We start from the raw sequence: 16,736 nt of genomic DNA, 5'->3' as shown, positions 1-16,736 counted from the left end.
AACAATATAGTTCAATCATTTCGTTCCTTTTTCCAAGACTGCAATCTGCTCTAGGTCTCCTCCAAAGGTCCGATTCCTGATCCGTACAAAAATATTCATAATTTCTTTTCAAGCCCTATCACGTACACACCGGCCAGCTGGTGAAAATTAGTGTGCATTTTTAATGTCTGTTCATGTGTTGCTAACAATTTCTGGTCAAACACCCACACATCTTACTGTTGGTGAGTAAGCAATTCATACTTAAGCTATATTCGTGGACGATAAAGAAGAACGATAGGAATGCGGTTCGATTGTCGCTCAGGCACAAAAATTTGTATCCTTATTTTAGATTCAAATACCCAGCAGCTGGTAAGAAAAATCGATACATAACATTTGATTTTACTTAGTTAACAATCTGATTACGTGTTGGGTTCGCATCTGTCATAGAACTTCACATCATGCGCTTCATCTTTAAATGCATATACCCTTCGTTACCTCTGAATGGAGGTATAACAGACATCCTCCGTGGTTAGTTAACAGGGATGAAAGGGTCTTGATAGGAGTCCCGGTCGATTACAAAAACTGTCGTATTTCATCTTCAAGTTTAGATTTGGTTACTGTTATTGGCGAAAATTTCCGTAATTCATGACTTTTCACGGGAGGTCAGCAATATGATATGATTAGATTAGATTAATACTTGTTCCATAGATCATGAATACGACATTTCGTAATGATGTGGAACTTGTCATTTCAATGAAAGATTTCTTTACATACCGGTGTTCAATTTCTTTACAATAATTTTTTACCCTCTCACTCATTCTTTTTTATTTCTCTCTCTCTCTCTCTCTCTCTCTCTCTCACACACACACACACACACACACACACACACACACACACACATTCTTTTTTATTTTTATTTGTTTGGTGTGCTCGACTATCGGCGAGGCAGGAACATGTCCGTGAATGAGTTTCTTAGTTTTGAGTACAGTTACGAAAGAAATATAGAAACAACTATGAGAGATACTGATTTATGATGCTTAGTTTGCAGTCAGTTCTGAGTATTATTAGTAACTACGCTCCAGTCCCTAAACCTAGTTACAGAAATGCGTATCAGACGCATTACGTATTCCAGGCCGTGGAAGCTGCGTCTTTGAGACGCCAGCTATGGTCACTCCCCAGCCCGCTGTAGGATCACATCGGTTCGTCTTCTTCCTGCTGGTACTGTAACTGAGATTTGGCAACAGGGGAAGGTATATTTGGCAACTCTGTGAGCGACGAGTTACTTCCTGGTGTGCACGGAATTAAGCCTCAAAGTTCAGTTAATTTTTCCTGTCATTTTCATTGAATAATCTGAGTTATTATCGCTTGAAGTGTAACAAAAGATTGTAAAAAAATGGCTCTGAGCACTATGGGACTTAACTGCTGTGGCCATCAGTACCCTAGAACTTAGAACTACTTAAACCTAACTAATCTAAGGACATCACACACGTCCATGCCCAAGGCAGGATTCGAATCTGCGACCATAGCGGTCACACGGCGTCAGACTGTAGCGCCTAGAACTGCACGGCCACTCCGGCTGGCAAAAGATTGTAAATTCACGGTTTTCAGCCCAGGAAAGTCGTTGCACGTGGAAACCAACCGTAACGAATCTCGTCCTTTAAATAGCAGTTTACGAGTTCTAGCCACTACTGAATTCGTAAGAGGAAGGCACAAAATATACTTCTTCGCTAGCTCTGTGGTGACGTGCTGACCTATAAAAAAGCGTATGTTATGGTTCGCGGTTTCAGTCACGCTGACTGCATCATTTTTTATCTCTTCTGTGAAAGAGCTACAAGCAGTCAGATCAAACATCGATAAGGAAATCGCGAGAAAATACTTTCAGCTCATACTGCAATGGTGAAAAACTTATAATGCTGCACAACAGGTAACGACTCTTTCCGCTGCTGACAAGCAAATTTGGGGTTTCTAGGAATACGTAATTTTATTTATGAAATGCCACATTTGCATACCTGTTGAGTATGACACAGCATACCAATTAAACACAGACCGAATCGAAATCTAGGTGAGTAGTATTTTACTAATTCGTGCCGATAGAGGCACGCTTGTGTACAGATACTCAGTTTCATTAAAACAGACTTTCGTCGTAAGGTTATCGTGGGTAGTTCTATTTCATTTCTTGTAATACAGTGCACAGTTTTCGTAAGGTTTCTCTTAGTGTTGTTAAAACAATACTAAACATGAGAGAGAAATTAATCATCAACAATATACGTGAATTCTCTGATGTTATCTATAACAATCTGACAATGCACATGCAGTTTATTGACTACATGCATGCAGAAAACTTGTTCTGAGTTAAAGCTGTCAAACAATGTTTGAAGAAGAATAAAATGGCACTACCAGACGACAGCTAATGTAGAAAATACTTTTCTCGCTATTTTGGCACGATGCGCTCTCCCCATACATAATACAAAAGCTTCGAGATGAATCTGCTGCCTGGCCATCTATTAAGCCTGAAAAGAACAAAATGTCGCAGATGTTAGCTCTTTTTCCACATGCGGCTGTTTTGGGTTGAAAAGTGAAGGGAACTATTTTCAAAGTTCCAGTAAATGGATTACTTCAGCAGACAGCAGAATTGCATTTTAAAAAATATAGCAGCGAATGTAATAGAACTCGCGATGTCTATAGAACTAGCTGTCAATCCTGCCTCTGTAGCACCATATTTCAAAAGCTTCTATTCTCTTCTTGTCTGCCAGCCGGTGTAGCCGTGCGGTTCTAGGCGCTTCAGTCTGGAACCGCTCGACCGCTACGGTCCCAGGTTCGAATCTTGCCTCGGGCATGGATGTGTGTGATGTCCTTAGGTTAGTTAGGTTTAAGTAGTTCTAAGTTCTAGGGGACTGATGACCACAGATGTTTAGTGCCATAGTGCTCAGAGCCATTTGAACCATTTCTTTTACTAGCTGTCATGTGGCTACAGCAACTCGTGAAGTCAACAACAGTTCCTCCAGAACTTCCGCATTCCACAGCGCTGTGAGATGCTGCATATGGCCGGATCTAGACTTCTGAGAGACAGACAGTTACAGCTTTTCTTTTTCGCTGCACGACGTTTTCAACAAACAGATAGCGCAATAGAGTAGCTCAAATGGAAAGGAACACATCCTATTTAAACATCTGCATCCTACACTGTTGGCAGTTCTGTGTAGGTGGCAGTTAGGTGATTTTATTTTTGTGATTACAAAATAGAGTCAAATGTATGCACGGGGTAGCCGAGGCAACTAGTTCATTGCGATTCCGTCAACCAAGTAAATGAATGTACTGAACATGCTGAAAATCGCTACAGGGAGCCTGTGTGCCAGAATTCTTATCGAATATGCCGCAATGGTGTTATGATAGGGAAACGAGACTCACAGAAGAGAATTTGGTGGTCTGTTGGATTGATGATAGGTTTCTGTGATGGTGGTCTGGGTTCTATTACAACTCCTGCCGATGATTTTTAATAGGGAGAGACAGATTCTATTCTCTTCTGGCTACGCCAAGTGAAGAAGGTATAATGACATTGTGGTCTGAAATTCACATTAAACATGATATTCCTTCTCTACCAAGTAGACGTTAGGTTGAACCACAATAAAGTCAGGAGTGGCGAAATGTGGGAACTCTATCATCGTTAATCTTTCTCATACCAGGTAGCTATTTCTTGTGACGAAACAAACGCTATGTAGGGTCACAGGACACTTATTCCATCATTTATTTCAGCTTCTGTATGTCGATGAAATTGGTTCTGAACGTGGAATACAACTCAGACCGCCCTTAACGCGGAATTTGTTTCCTTTGTGACAATACAGCTCAACTACATTTTGTTGTTCGTTCAAAACTGCAGATTCCTCAACATCTCCATATATTGAGCGTGAATGGCTTCGAATCGTGGCCCGGCACTAAAGTTTTCATTTTGTATTATGGAGCTCTAGCATGAGAACACCTGTCTGCTAGTGTATAATAATTTTGATTTTTAATGCATTTCATTCACTGTCATCACTAACTATATCTGACGTTTTTGACTCCCAGTGAGACACAGAAGTAACTGAGAGATTACTGTAATTTCAAGGATGTTTTTTGAGCTGCTGGTGGAGAAAAATTCGGTAGCTGACATCTCTTTGTGTGTAGTCAACAACGATATGTGTGGGGTTCGATTCGCTTTCAGCACTGAACTCTTCGTCATATTATTTCTAGTTCAAACATGGTCACATGTAGCATATGTAGCGTTCGTTTTCTTTATAATATAACAGCGATAGATGCCGGGTCGTTGTCCCGAGAAGGAAAAAAAATAATGTTTCGTCTCGTCATTTCAATTAAAACGTCTACCTACTGCCGAGAATATCCGATATGTCACATTTGATTGTGCTTCGATAACAATCCGATTACGTTCTAGGTTCGAATCCCTGCCCAACACAAAGCTTTACCTCACGGCATTTCAAGTAAGTTACTTGTGAAGAAGCAATATTTAACATCTCTCGTAGTTCGTTAACAGGGTCAATAGATGCTGGGTAGGAATTCGTGTCCGTTAAAAATGGTTACGTTATGTAATTCAAACTTTATATTTGCTAACTGATACTGTCTAAAATCGAGGTATATCACTCTCTGTATGCCTAGTCAGTAATGACTGTTAGTTTCCCTCAGTCACGAAATATTTGCTTAGTCTGCATGACCTGAGTTTGAATCCATATGCAGAGCGAGGCGCTTCGTCGTGTCATTTGAAGTTCATACATATTGTCAACTAGCTGCTCGTGAATAACTTAAATTTTTAATGTCATTTTGTGTTAAATAACATGTGTGGGATGTTACTTTGAAGAGAAAATCATGAATACGATGAACTTACTACGTGCATTACCTGTCTTACATAATAATGAGAGTGGTAACATTTCAGGTATGTCATTTATTGCAATAAATGTGAGCTTACAAGCCTTAAGGACAGTCTTATCTGTGATAAGGTGTTCCCTGATATTTGTAGTATCATGGTATTACTTACATCTTGAGTTACTGCGATACAGAGCAGAGTTTTCTAGTGGTGACTTGTTGGAAACTTTTCAATAGTCAAACGACTGTACCAAGGAACGATTAGAGGACCTGCTAGACAGCTGCGTTATGTGGGTTGCATGCGAATCAGGCGAAATGCAATTCAGGTTGTTCGGATACTTCTGAGCACGACTATACATTGTGGTGAACTCAAACCCCACTACTCGGTAAAGGATGTGTAAATAAATGTTACGTGATGCACTGTTGCCACGAATGAGGTATAGAAAAATATGGAAGAGCTGGCCCTGGATGTAGTCTATATCCACGAATCGTGTAACAGAAACGATAAAAGATAAATTTTGTAGTACCATTTCTAGAAGCCCAGTTAGAAATGACAAAATCCCTTTCAAAATTGTTAAAGAAAAAAATCTATCACTAATTGATAACGGTTGCAATAAAGACGAGAGATGTTACAATGCTAGAGGGGTTGTAGGACTGTGCCAAACATCAGCTATAAATATTATACTACTCGTAGGCTATACAGAAGGGGATAACAAAGAACAACGGAAATGTAGGAGGTAGATGAACTCATCAAATAAGGTGTCACCAACAAAAGTACAATTAGCACACACGGAGTTCGGATTGCAATAAAATCATTAAAGAGTGACAGAGCTTCCGGCCCAATTTCGATCAGTTCAGAGACGCTGCAAGATACGCGCCTGTCAGTGCTGTTAGTACCAGCACTTGTTATGAGTGTCTGGTGCAGGGAGGGCGTTTGATTGGTGGAAAACCGCTAATGCAGTAATATCCGAAGTCCTAGAAGAGAGACTGTTTCTTTGTTATATATCACCTACCGATATGCCTTTGTAATGTTTTGGCTAAGGTCCAAGAAAGACTCCTCTGTGCACCGCCACGTACCCATAAAGAGACGACATGACTTAATTAAATTGAGTATGGTTTCAGGAAGGAAAGGTCTATCGAAGATGAAATAAACTGGGTGGTAGAACCACTGGCAAGTGTAATGTTTCGCTAAAAAGTAGGACCGATGATCAACATCTAAGGAACTTTCGATAACTGGTAATGGTTCTCCCTTTTTACCAGGCTCTGGGAACCTAGAGTTTGAGATATCCATAGCTGAGTATTCAAGATTAGTGCATAAACTGGAAAACACGATGGTCCATCCTGGGAATATCGAATAAACATCACAAAGGAACGTCGACAGAGATCCATATGTGGGCCGTAACTTCTGGAACATAGTGATGGAATCCCTTCTTGAACAACTGGGTACTTTGGAGAAGATCAGACTTTTAAAAACCACAAAGTCACTCTCTGATGATCCAAATTATGCATTGTTAGGTAGCCAGTATCTCGACAGTTCAGTATGGGACATCAACCGACACGCTGAGATCGTATGATGAAGCAATCCTGACGGCTATAGTTTGATACAGAACCAGTGTATATCAACATAAACTGAGGAAGAGGGAACTGTAAAGATCCTCAGGAGAATGCAGAAGGGAATACTTTTCGATCAGCGTCCAAGACGACAGATATATTGTTCATCTGGCCGTGTGGGATCGTACATTTACGTTACATGCCTTGATTCAGGAATTGGTTAGTCTGCAACACGACAAATACAGACAGTGCGACGACGTCTGGAGCAGCCGGGACTGCCAGAACGGCGACCATTGTTGCGGCATCCCTTGATACAACTCGGAGCACAGGAGTGGCAACCAATTCGTCTTTGCAGGCGAGTACTGGTTCTGCGAAAGGCATCACATCACGAAGGATACGAACATAACCAGATTGCATTCATCGTCATACGGAGCCAGCACCTGGCGTGATCGTATGGGGATGCCACTGGGTACACAATACGATAATCTCTGGTTCGTATAGCTTATAATTTAGACTGCAGTCACTACATACCACATGTTTTAACGCTGGCCCCTGTGCCCAGCGTTCAACAATATAACGCAAATCCGCATTTATCCCACACTGTTTTGACCTGCCTCGATAAGGAGGGTTTTCGACGGTTCCTCTGTCCAGCACGTTCTCACGATCTCTCTCGTACTGAAAACATTTGGTCGTGATTTGCCGAGAGACTGGCACGTCATCGCTACTGCTATAGATGACCTGTGACATAGACAAAGGTAGGCCGTTCAATGCTGCCATCCGAGCTCAGCTCGACTCTGTGCCTAGCCGAATTATAGCCCGAGATGGCAGCTCTATGTGCCTAGTTTCACACCATGTACACCCTTCAATCACCTAAAAATTTAGTCTTTCTTCTTACAGTACTCCTTACTAGCGATAGGTAATGTTTCGTTATCTACTATCCATCCTGGTGTATAAATAGGGCCAAAAACGCAAGTTACACAAATTCTGTGTCGTCATATACATCGACCCCTGCTGGAATTACTACATAAAACAAACAGATGCGACAATGAGATTTCTAGGAAGAACCTTAAGGAAATGTAACCCATACGCGAGAGAGGTGGCTTACAACGCGCTTGTTCGACCGATTCTTGAGTATTGCTCATCAACCTGGGACATTTACCAGGTATGAATGATAGAAGAGATAGACAAGATCCTACCAAGAGCACCGCGTTTCTTCTTGGGACCGTTTGCTTGGCATTAGAGCGTTATAGAGATGCTCACCAAATCCAATGGCAGACGCTACAAGTGAGGTGTTGTCCATCAACCGAAATTTCGGGAGGGTACTTTCAGGGAAGAGTCGGACAACAGTTAATTCCTGCCATATACGTCTCGTAATATGACCACCACTAGAAAATGCAAGAGATTAGAGCCAATACAGAGGCTTATCGACAATCATTCTGCCCGCTCGCCATTCGAGAGTGAAACCAGAAAGTGGGATCAGTTAGTGGTAACAGAAATACCCTCCACCACACATTATCAGGTGAATTCAGGAGTACTGGTGTAGATGTAGATGTAATGCTAATCTGCGAGAACAAGACGTACAGGAGTTAGAAGCGTTTTTCGTCGACTCCATTCGAACAGGCCCAATGAATACAGTTCTTTCCAACCGAAAAATAAATATTTGGAATATGCATTAAGCAAATGGAGGGTTCTGCCTAGTGCACAGCACGTTAACGCCATAGGAAAATTGCCAGCTCCCAAAAAATTGAGATAACTGAGTTCGTTTCTGGATAAGGTTACACACTGCGGCAAATTACTCCCTATTTGGACCACAGTGTTTACCCACTGAATCAACGAGGAATGAAAGCCATCAACTTCGTATGGACTACAATCTGCCAGAAGGCCTGTGCGCCGTTCAAATCTGCACGTACCTACTACGAGCAGCGACATTTGCTCCGGGGGGAGCGGGGTGGGAAACAGTCACACTTGAGACACACGCGTCACAATATTACACTGGCCAACGCCAATCACACAAAAACTAATTGTTTATGTCTCCAAGACATCAGCAGTGAGACAATTCAATTACTCCACAACTAAGAAGAAGAAACTGGCCATCGTTTATTGATCAAAAAGTTTTACGTTAACTTTTGCAGCATGAAATTCCAGTTGATCACGGACCATAAGCCCCTGATTGCACTGTTTAGCACGCGCTTCTAGTTCTCAGAAATACCGAAGCAGCGTTTGCAGCAATGGGCGCCATTCCTAAGTAATTACAATTACGAGATACATTACCTTCGCTCTGCTCAACAGTACAACGCCGAATGTCCTCACCCTATGGACTCAGATACTTACTTTGATCAGCAGGAAGGAGTTTTGTTTAGATTGATGACACCATGAAAGAAGTAGGCGAAGTTTCAAAAATGGTTCAAATGGCTCTGAGCACTATGGGACTTAACATCTGAGGTCATCAGTCCCCTGGAACTTAGAACTACGTAAACCTAACTAACCTAAGGACATCACACACATCCATGCCCGAGGCAGGATTCGAACCTGCGATCGTAGTGGTCGCGCGGTTCCAGACCGTAGCGCCTAGAACCGCACGGCCACTTTTGTGACATCCTGTGAGCTAGTTCACACCACATAAATCTATCCACTACAATGCCATGTACTATTGTCTATACAGAATGGGTTCCTGGAGCATCTGTTTAAAACAACGGATTCTGTTTTTTTAGCACAAACTGATTCCTGTGCCATCATTTGAACTCCAGGGATAACACTCACCTGTGGGCACCTACAAAGCCGTATCCAGAGTTATCTTTCTTCTCGCACTCCCATCTCATATACTCCGGTTACTCCAATAATCACACGAAGGCGTTGGATCAGCGTCAAATTTTCTGGCTACATTTAGACGCCGTGAGAGAGCATGTGCTCTGCTTCTAAGATATCTGGGCCCAGAATCAGGCAGCACCAATACAGCATTGTTATCCACGACTAAAGCCACAGTCCTCTTTGAGGTCAATGCTTATTGACATTGCCAGACCGCTCCAGGGTACAATGTCGCTGTTGGTAGTGGAGACATTCTTAAATTTCTCTTATGGGACCTGAAAGACAACGACGACCTTATGACGTACGATCTAACCGTCTCCATCATTTTTGCTGTTGACGGACCGCCACATATTGTTCCGTGAGGATACAACATTCCGCCACTCAAGTCATTTGCGTTAATGGTATATTGCAGCGTAATAGTCCGCCTGCTTAGTTGCTGGGGTAACGTGCTTGCCTCCCATGCAGCGGTCCCCGGCTCGATTCTCGGCCGGGTTAGAGATTTTTTCCGCCCGCAGACTGGGTGTTGTGTTGTCCTCATCACCATTTCGTCCTCATCACCGGCACGCAAGTCTCCTAATGTGGCGTCGACTGAAATAAGACTTGCACTCGGCGGCCGAACTTCCCCGGATGGGGCCTCCCGACCAAGAATATCATACGCTCATTTCATTTTTTGCAGCGTAATAGCATCCAACATTTGATTAGCGCAACTGAATAGTGCTTGTGTATTTGCAGAAATACTAAAAATGGTTAACTGCAATCCGCCACCTGACCGCCACGATTCGTACATAATGCTTCATAGGATACCATTAGTGTCACAATGGTTGGAGGAATACGCCACGGACATAAAAGTGGTTTTGTGGCCCCAGATCTTCCCTTACCTCCATCGTAATGAGAACGTCTGGGACATCATTGAACGAGAATTGTGCACCTTTGGCATAGCTCGGAAATTACTCCGTGGGATGAGGAGCTACGGTTGAATGCTCATGGATTAGAATGGGTCACCAGGGTATCGCAGACTTTAAGGACATCAGAGATCAAGAACAAACTATAGCTGGACAAGAATGAGAATGGATAGCAGCCGTGGCATTTTCATAGGAAACATTCCATCAGTCATAAGAAATATAAGTAGTTAACGGAAACTTAAATTACATTGTTAGATGGTGGTTTAAATACCACCCCTCATGCATGCTTATTCAAATCCGTTAATCACAGGAAGAGACTGGAGTTGGGAAGGAAAAATGGGAAAAGAAATTAAGGTGCATTTAACCACACTTACATCGCTCGTCAAATATTTTATTCCTATGTATATATAACAAGAGCCTTTATAGAGGTATTTCAAAATTGGAATGGGTTACTGACCAAAATATTTGACGTATACTCGCAATGCGCAACCACTCCCAATAACATTAAATGAATGCCCCAAAGGTGTACGTGAGCAAACCGTAAATATAATGATACCTACTTTACTCTCTGCAGTTAAGTGAAGAGTTGCTATAATATAAAATGTTATAACAAGACACAAAAATGTGAAATTTCTTCAAATACTAATTAGCATGTGTAGTAAGGTAGTAACTATTCCTTTGTCGAGTTTCTGTGAAGCAATTCTAGAAAAATGTTAGGATTCTGAAGCAAGTCGATTTTTTAGAAGCTCAGTCAGTGGTTTTCACATAAAACGTTAGAAATTCTCTGTCGTAACTTCTTTACTTGACTTAACGGTAGTGCTTGTTTGACCCAAAGAAGACCTAATTCTGTTTTTTCCCAGATAAAATGGTGGAATAGTAATGCACAGTAGAAGGAATTACGGACCAATAACGGACTTTGTGGAATTATTCTGTAATTTCTCCCCATGTAGACGACTTCCAGTTGCTCTTTTAATTACGTGAATTCTTTAGTTTGTAATAAAACGGAGGAAAGAAAATCTTGTCCTGTCTTCTGGATCACAGATGATAATTTATTTACGCCGTTTGGGGTCAAGTAGTTAACGTTGTTTGGTAATAAGTTGTAAACTTGAGACGTTATTGAGATCACGCTTGATAAGGGCTGTCGAAGATAACAAGCACTTCGATGTCCGGTTGAGTTGAAATGTGTTGTTGATCACGTGATTCTGTTCACAGTGTCAACAATGTTTTACAGAATGTGACGTAGCCCGCAGAAAATAAAGAAATGCTGTAAACTGACACGCGATAGTATCCATAAGTAGACTGATGGAAAAAAATCGAAACACCAAAAATACAGGGTGGCGCCCGAAAGTGTTACCAATTGTTTCTTTCACAATTTACGACGCACGTTAGACATACCGCTGGGATCTCTACAGCAGTACCAGCAGAGCTTGGAAAAACAAATGAGTTACAAAATGACGTGTAATTCACGATACTACCACTAGGAAACTAGTAAGACAATGGAAGACTGACGACAGAGCAACGATCGGCAATTGTGTTACTTTTTCATGAAACGAAAAGCCTTGTTGTGACTCAGAGGCGCTTTCGACAACAGTTTAACACACGATGGGTCCCTTGCAAGAAGACCAAGCGAAGCGACCTCGGCCTAAGCCTGTTTCTTCGCCGGAGAATATTGAAGCGGTACGAGTTGCTGTACAGAGAAGTCCCAGGAAATCGTGTAGAAAGGGATCAGTGCAACTGGGAATATCCAGACGCTCGGTTCAACGCATTCTTAAAAGTGACCTTCATATGTTCCCATACAAGATGACCTGTGCACAGAAGCTCACTGAAGAACACAAGCAGCAAAGACTACTGTTTGCTCAGTGGGCGGAGGATAGGGAAGAAACTCTCAACAACGTTTGGTTTTCAGACGAGGCGCATTTTCACGTGATGTGATTAACAAACAAAATGTACGCTTTTGGACCACTGAAAACCCACAAGTGCTTCATGAACGACAACATTATGCTCCGAGAATTACAGCGTGGGCAGCAATTTCCAGCCACGGACTTGTTGGACCCTTTTTCTTTGAAGAAACTGTGAACAGCGAGCGTTATTTGAGCATGCTTCGCAATAGCTTCATTCCACAGCTTCTTGCTACTGGCTTGCCCTTCAACCCGCAGTGGTTCATGCAAGATGGAGCAAGGCCACATACTGCAAACACTGTGTTGGGGTTTTTACTCGAGCATTTCGACATGCGGATCATTTCACTCAGGTTTCCAGGTCGCTTCAATGACAGACAAAATTGGCCCCCCAATAGTCCAGACCTCAATCCATGTGACTCTTTTCTTTGGGGGTACCTAAAGGAAAAAAATTTCCCGAAACGTCCACGTGATTTAATGGAGCTCAGAAGACTTATTCTTCAAGCTTGCACTGAAATTATGGAAGGCCTGTGCCGTAGGGTAATCACTAACTTCAGTGTTCGTTTGAAGGAAAATAGGAAACGAATTGTTGGACATATTGAGCATGTGCTGAGTTAGAACAAATCTCATGGACGGCTCTTCATTGTAGTGTATGTTCCTCTCAGATTGTATTGACAATAAAGTTTATATTCAAAAACAAAATGGTAACACATTTCGTGCGCCACCCTGTAATTAATGCAGAGTTATGAGGTTTCAGGAATACATTTGCCCAGGTAACATATTTAAGCGACTAAGATCACAGGATCAGAGTTTAATGTATTCATTGGAAATGTGAAATACTGGCACATTAATACCCGGTGTAGCCGCCAGAATTGAAGCATGCAAACATGCATGTATGTACAGGTACCGGACGTCAGTCTGCGCAATGTATATCCATGCCTGTGTCACTTGGTCGGTCAATGCACGGACGGTTGATGCTGTTTTTGGAAGACGCTGGAGTTGTCGTCCGATGATGTGCCCTATGCGCTCTATTGGACACAGATATGGCGATCCAGAGGGCCAAGGAAACGTGTGGACACTCTGTAGAGCACGTTGGGTTACAACAGTGATACGTGAGCGACCGTTGCTCCGTTGCAACACACCCTCTGGAATGTTATTAATGAATGACAGCACAATACGTCGAATCACCAGACTAACGTACAAATTTGCAGTCAGGGTGCGTGGGATAACCATGGGAGTACTCTAGTACGAGTACGAAATCGCATCCCAGACCATAACTCCATGTGTAGGTCCAGTGTGTGTAGCATGCTCACAGGTTGGTTGCAGGCTCTTAACTGGCATCCTCCTTAGGAACACACGACCATCACTGTCAACGAGGCAGTACCAGCTTTAATCAGAATACACAACACACTTCCACCCTACCCTCTAATCAGCTCTCACTTGACTTAACTGAGCCGGCCGGTGTGGCCGAGCGGTTCTAGGCGCTTCAGTCTGGAACCGCGCGACCGCTACGGTCGCAGGTTCGAATCCTGCCTCGGGCATGGATGTGTGTGATGTCCTTAGGTTAGTTAGGTTTAAGTAGTTCTAAGTTCTATGGGACTGATGACCACAGATGTTAAGTCCCATAGTGCTCAGAGCCATTTGAACCATTTTTTTCTTCTTGTCTAAACTGTTTATCGTCCAGGTTTCACTTTCATACATGGGTACAGTCCAGGCAATTGTTTTCAGAAAAGTCTTCCTAAAAATTAAAGCTATACGCGATGTTAACAAATTGCTCTTCTCCAGAAATGCTTTCCTGGCCATTACCAGTCTACATTTCATATCCTCTCTACATCGACCATCTTACTACTTTGTCTCATTTCCTAATCCAATTTCCTCAGCATCACCTGATTTATTTCGACTACATTCAAATATCCTCGCTTTGCATTTGTTGATTTTCTTCTCATATCTTCCAAAAAATGTTCAAATGTGTGTGAAATCTTATGGAACTTAACTGCTATGGGCATCAATCCCTAAGCTTACACACTACTTAACCTAAATTATCCTAAGGACAAACACACACACCCATGCCTGAGGGAGGACTCGAACCTCTGCCGGGACCAGCCGCACAGTCCTTGACTGCAGCGCCTGAGACCGCTCGGCTAATCCCGCGCGGCTCATATAATCTTTTCAAGACCTTTTCCACGCCATTCAGCCACTCTTCCCAGTCCTTTGCTGTCTCAGAGGATTACAATGTCATTGGCAAACCTCAAAGTTTTTAGTACTTCTCCCTGAACATTAATTCCTACTTCAGTTCTTTTGTTTCCTTTACTGATTGCTCAATGTACAGATTGAAAACATTGGGGGTAGGCTACAACCCTGTCTCACTCCCTTCTGAACCACTGCTTTCCTTTCGTGCCCCTCGACTCTTATAACAGCCATCTGGTTTCTGTACAAATTGTAAATAGCCTTTTGCTCCCTGGATTTTAACCCTGCCACCTCTAGAATTCGAAAGAGAGTATACCAGTCAAAATTGTCAAAAGCTTTATCTAAATGTGCAAATGCTATAAACGTAGGTTTGCCTTTCCTTAACTTATCTTCTATGAGAAATCGTAGGGTCAGTATTGCCTCGCGTGTTCCTACATTTCTCCGGAATTCAAACTGATCTTCCCATAGTCAGCTTCCACCAATTTTTCTATTCTTCTGTAAAGAATTAGTGTTAGTATTTTGCAGCCGTAACTTATTAAACTGATATTTCGGTAGTTTTCACACATGTCAGCACCTGCTTTCTTTGGAACTGGAGTTATTATATTCTTCTTGAAGTTTGAGGGTATTTCGCCTGTCATACATCTTGCTCACAAGATGGAAGAGTTCTCTCGTGGCTGGCTCTCCCAAGGCTATCAATAGTACTAATGGATTGTTGTTTACTCCTGGGGCCTTGTTCCATCTTAGATATTTCAGAGCTTCATCAAAGTCTTTCCGCAGTATCAAATCTCCCTCTCAGCGTCACCTACGTTCTCTTGCATTTCCATAATATTGCCCTCAAGTGCGTCTCCGTTATGTAGACCCTCTATATAATCCTTCCACCTTTCTACTTTCCCTTCTTTGCCTGGGACTGGTTTTGCATCTGAGTTCTTGATATTCGTGCAGGTGGTTCTCTTTTCTCCCAAGGTCTCTTTAATTTTGCTATAGGCGGCATCTGTCTTTCCCCTAGTGATATATGCTTCTCAACCCTTACAGAATATATTACCTCAAATATGAGTGTGTACCACAAATGCAATAAAGAACGGCAAAGAGATATGTACACAACACGAGTTTAGAGCAGCCTGAAGGCCACGTAACTAAGGTATAGAAATAAAGCATTTATTTGTTGCTAATAGATCAGACAACTACACACAAAGACTTTTTATAATTAGTATACAGTGTTGACAGGCTGCAACAATTTCTCAATGCTCCAGAATGTCGTTAATGAAGCACATGAAATGCATACGGGTTCGATCTACAGGTCCATCACAAGGCTGATAATGGCCTCGTACGCCAAAGTCCTGTTAAGTAAATAAATTAATAATACAGAACATCCATAGTTTCACAATTCCCATTTATAATAATAAAGTTATTCTGCAAAGCAGCAACGGAAGAATTTATTACCTTGAATTATCTTTTCCTCTCTGATTTAATTAACACGTACGACACTCAGCGAGATTAGCAACGTGCTAACTCACTGCGTATCGTATTTTTTTCGCTGGAAGGAGTATGAAAGTATTAGAGAAAAAGCCACACTCAGAAAGTATAAACTTTTTTCAGTTCCATTGCATTAATATGGTACACGAGTGCACAGCTTGCTTTGGAGTACTGAATTGTCTCCGCAAATGAATTGGAGAGAAACGTAGTCAGAGCAAAACGTCGACCATCGTTTTTATCAAGATGCTTCTTAGGGATACAGCATTTACGAATTAAATGAATCGCATATGAACCGCATTACTCACGAGATACCTTCTGTGGAGTACTTGAGTTAGATCTGGAATTTACTGAACGTTCAGGGAAAGGGTGACTCTAACATATTTGTCACCTAGTCCATCATGAACACATAGGAGGTTAGAGTGTAACATCCTACTGCAAAGACGTCAACTCGTGCTTACTTGGGCTGTAACAGGGATGCAAATATTACTTAGCATTGTTGAAAAAACCATCCTGAAACTTATCTTAAGACATCGAGGAAAACGACGGATGGGAGGAAGAGGATATCAAAAGTGAATCTAGTGCGCTATCTTAGCCATCACGTCACTTTGCTCGGTATGATATCTTAGAATAACATTGCTTATTCAAATTATTTCATCCTGGATTACGTTGGGAAGGATATTCAGACAGTGAAAAGGGAAATACTTTTCAGAAAATTACTGATAAACTTTCTACCTGCAGCTGCTGCTTTTAATAATATTTGTCTCATATGATAATAAGTTTTTAGCTTGATATGTATGAGTTGCAGCAAAAAATTCTGTTTACGATAGCAACAATAATTTTTCATAAGCAACCTGAATCTTTACGTTTTACAATTTTTATAAAATGCACAAGCATTTATTCCGAACTTTGAAAGTTTCCGGAAGAAACTAAAAATATTTAAATTCGAGGTAACTGAAATTAGCGGAGCAGCAGACATTCAAGTGGAAAGGAAGCAAAAACATAGTTGCTGAAAAAGTCTTTAGAATAATTAATGTTGTTTAAATACAATCGGTGTTGAAATACCGATAAAACCAATGCGAAATGGGCTAAATGCATT

At 41.8% G+C, this 16,736-nt stretch overlaps 1 protein-coding gene across 1 annotated transcript in view; it reads right to left on the bottom strand.

Annotated features, from left to right (window-relative positions):
* LOC124722779 (myrosinase 1-like) overlaps window positions 1–16,736 on the bottom strand; it is a 251,244-nt gene that overhangs the window by 199,445 nt on the left and 35,063 nt on the right. The gene's annotated exons all lie outside the window — the stretch shown is intronic.

This window comes from Schistocerca piceifrons, chromosome X (assembly GCF_021461385.2).
Source record: "Schistocerca piceifrons isolate TAMUIC-IGC-003096 chromosome X, iqSchPice1.1, whole genome shotgun sequence".
Classification (NCBI taxonomy): domain Eukaryota; kingdom Metazoa; phylum Arthropoda; class Insecta; order Orthoptera; family Acrididae; genus Schistocerca; species Schistocerca piceifrons.
The sequence above is the reverse complement of the archived record's forward strand: the minus strand, read 5'-3'. Positions and strand labels throughout refer to the sequence as shown.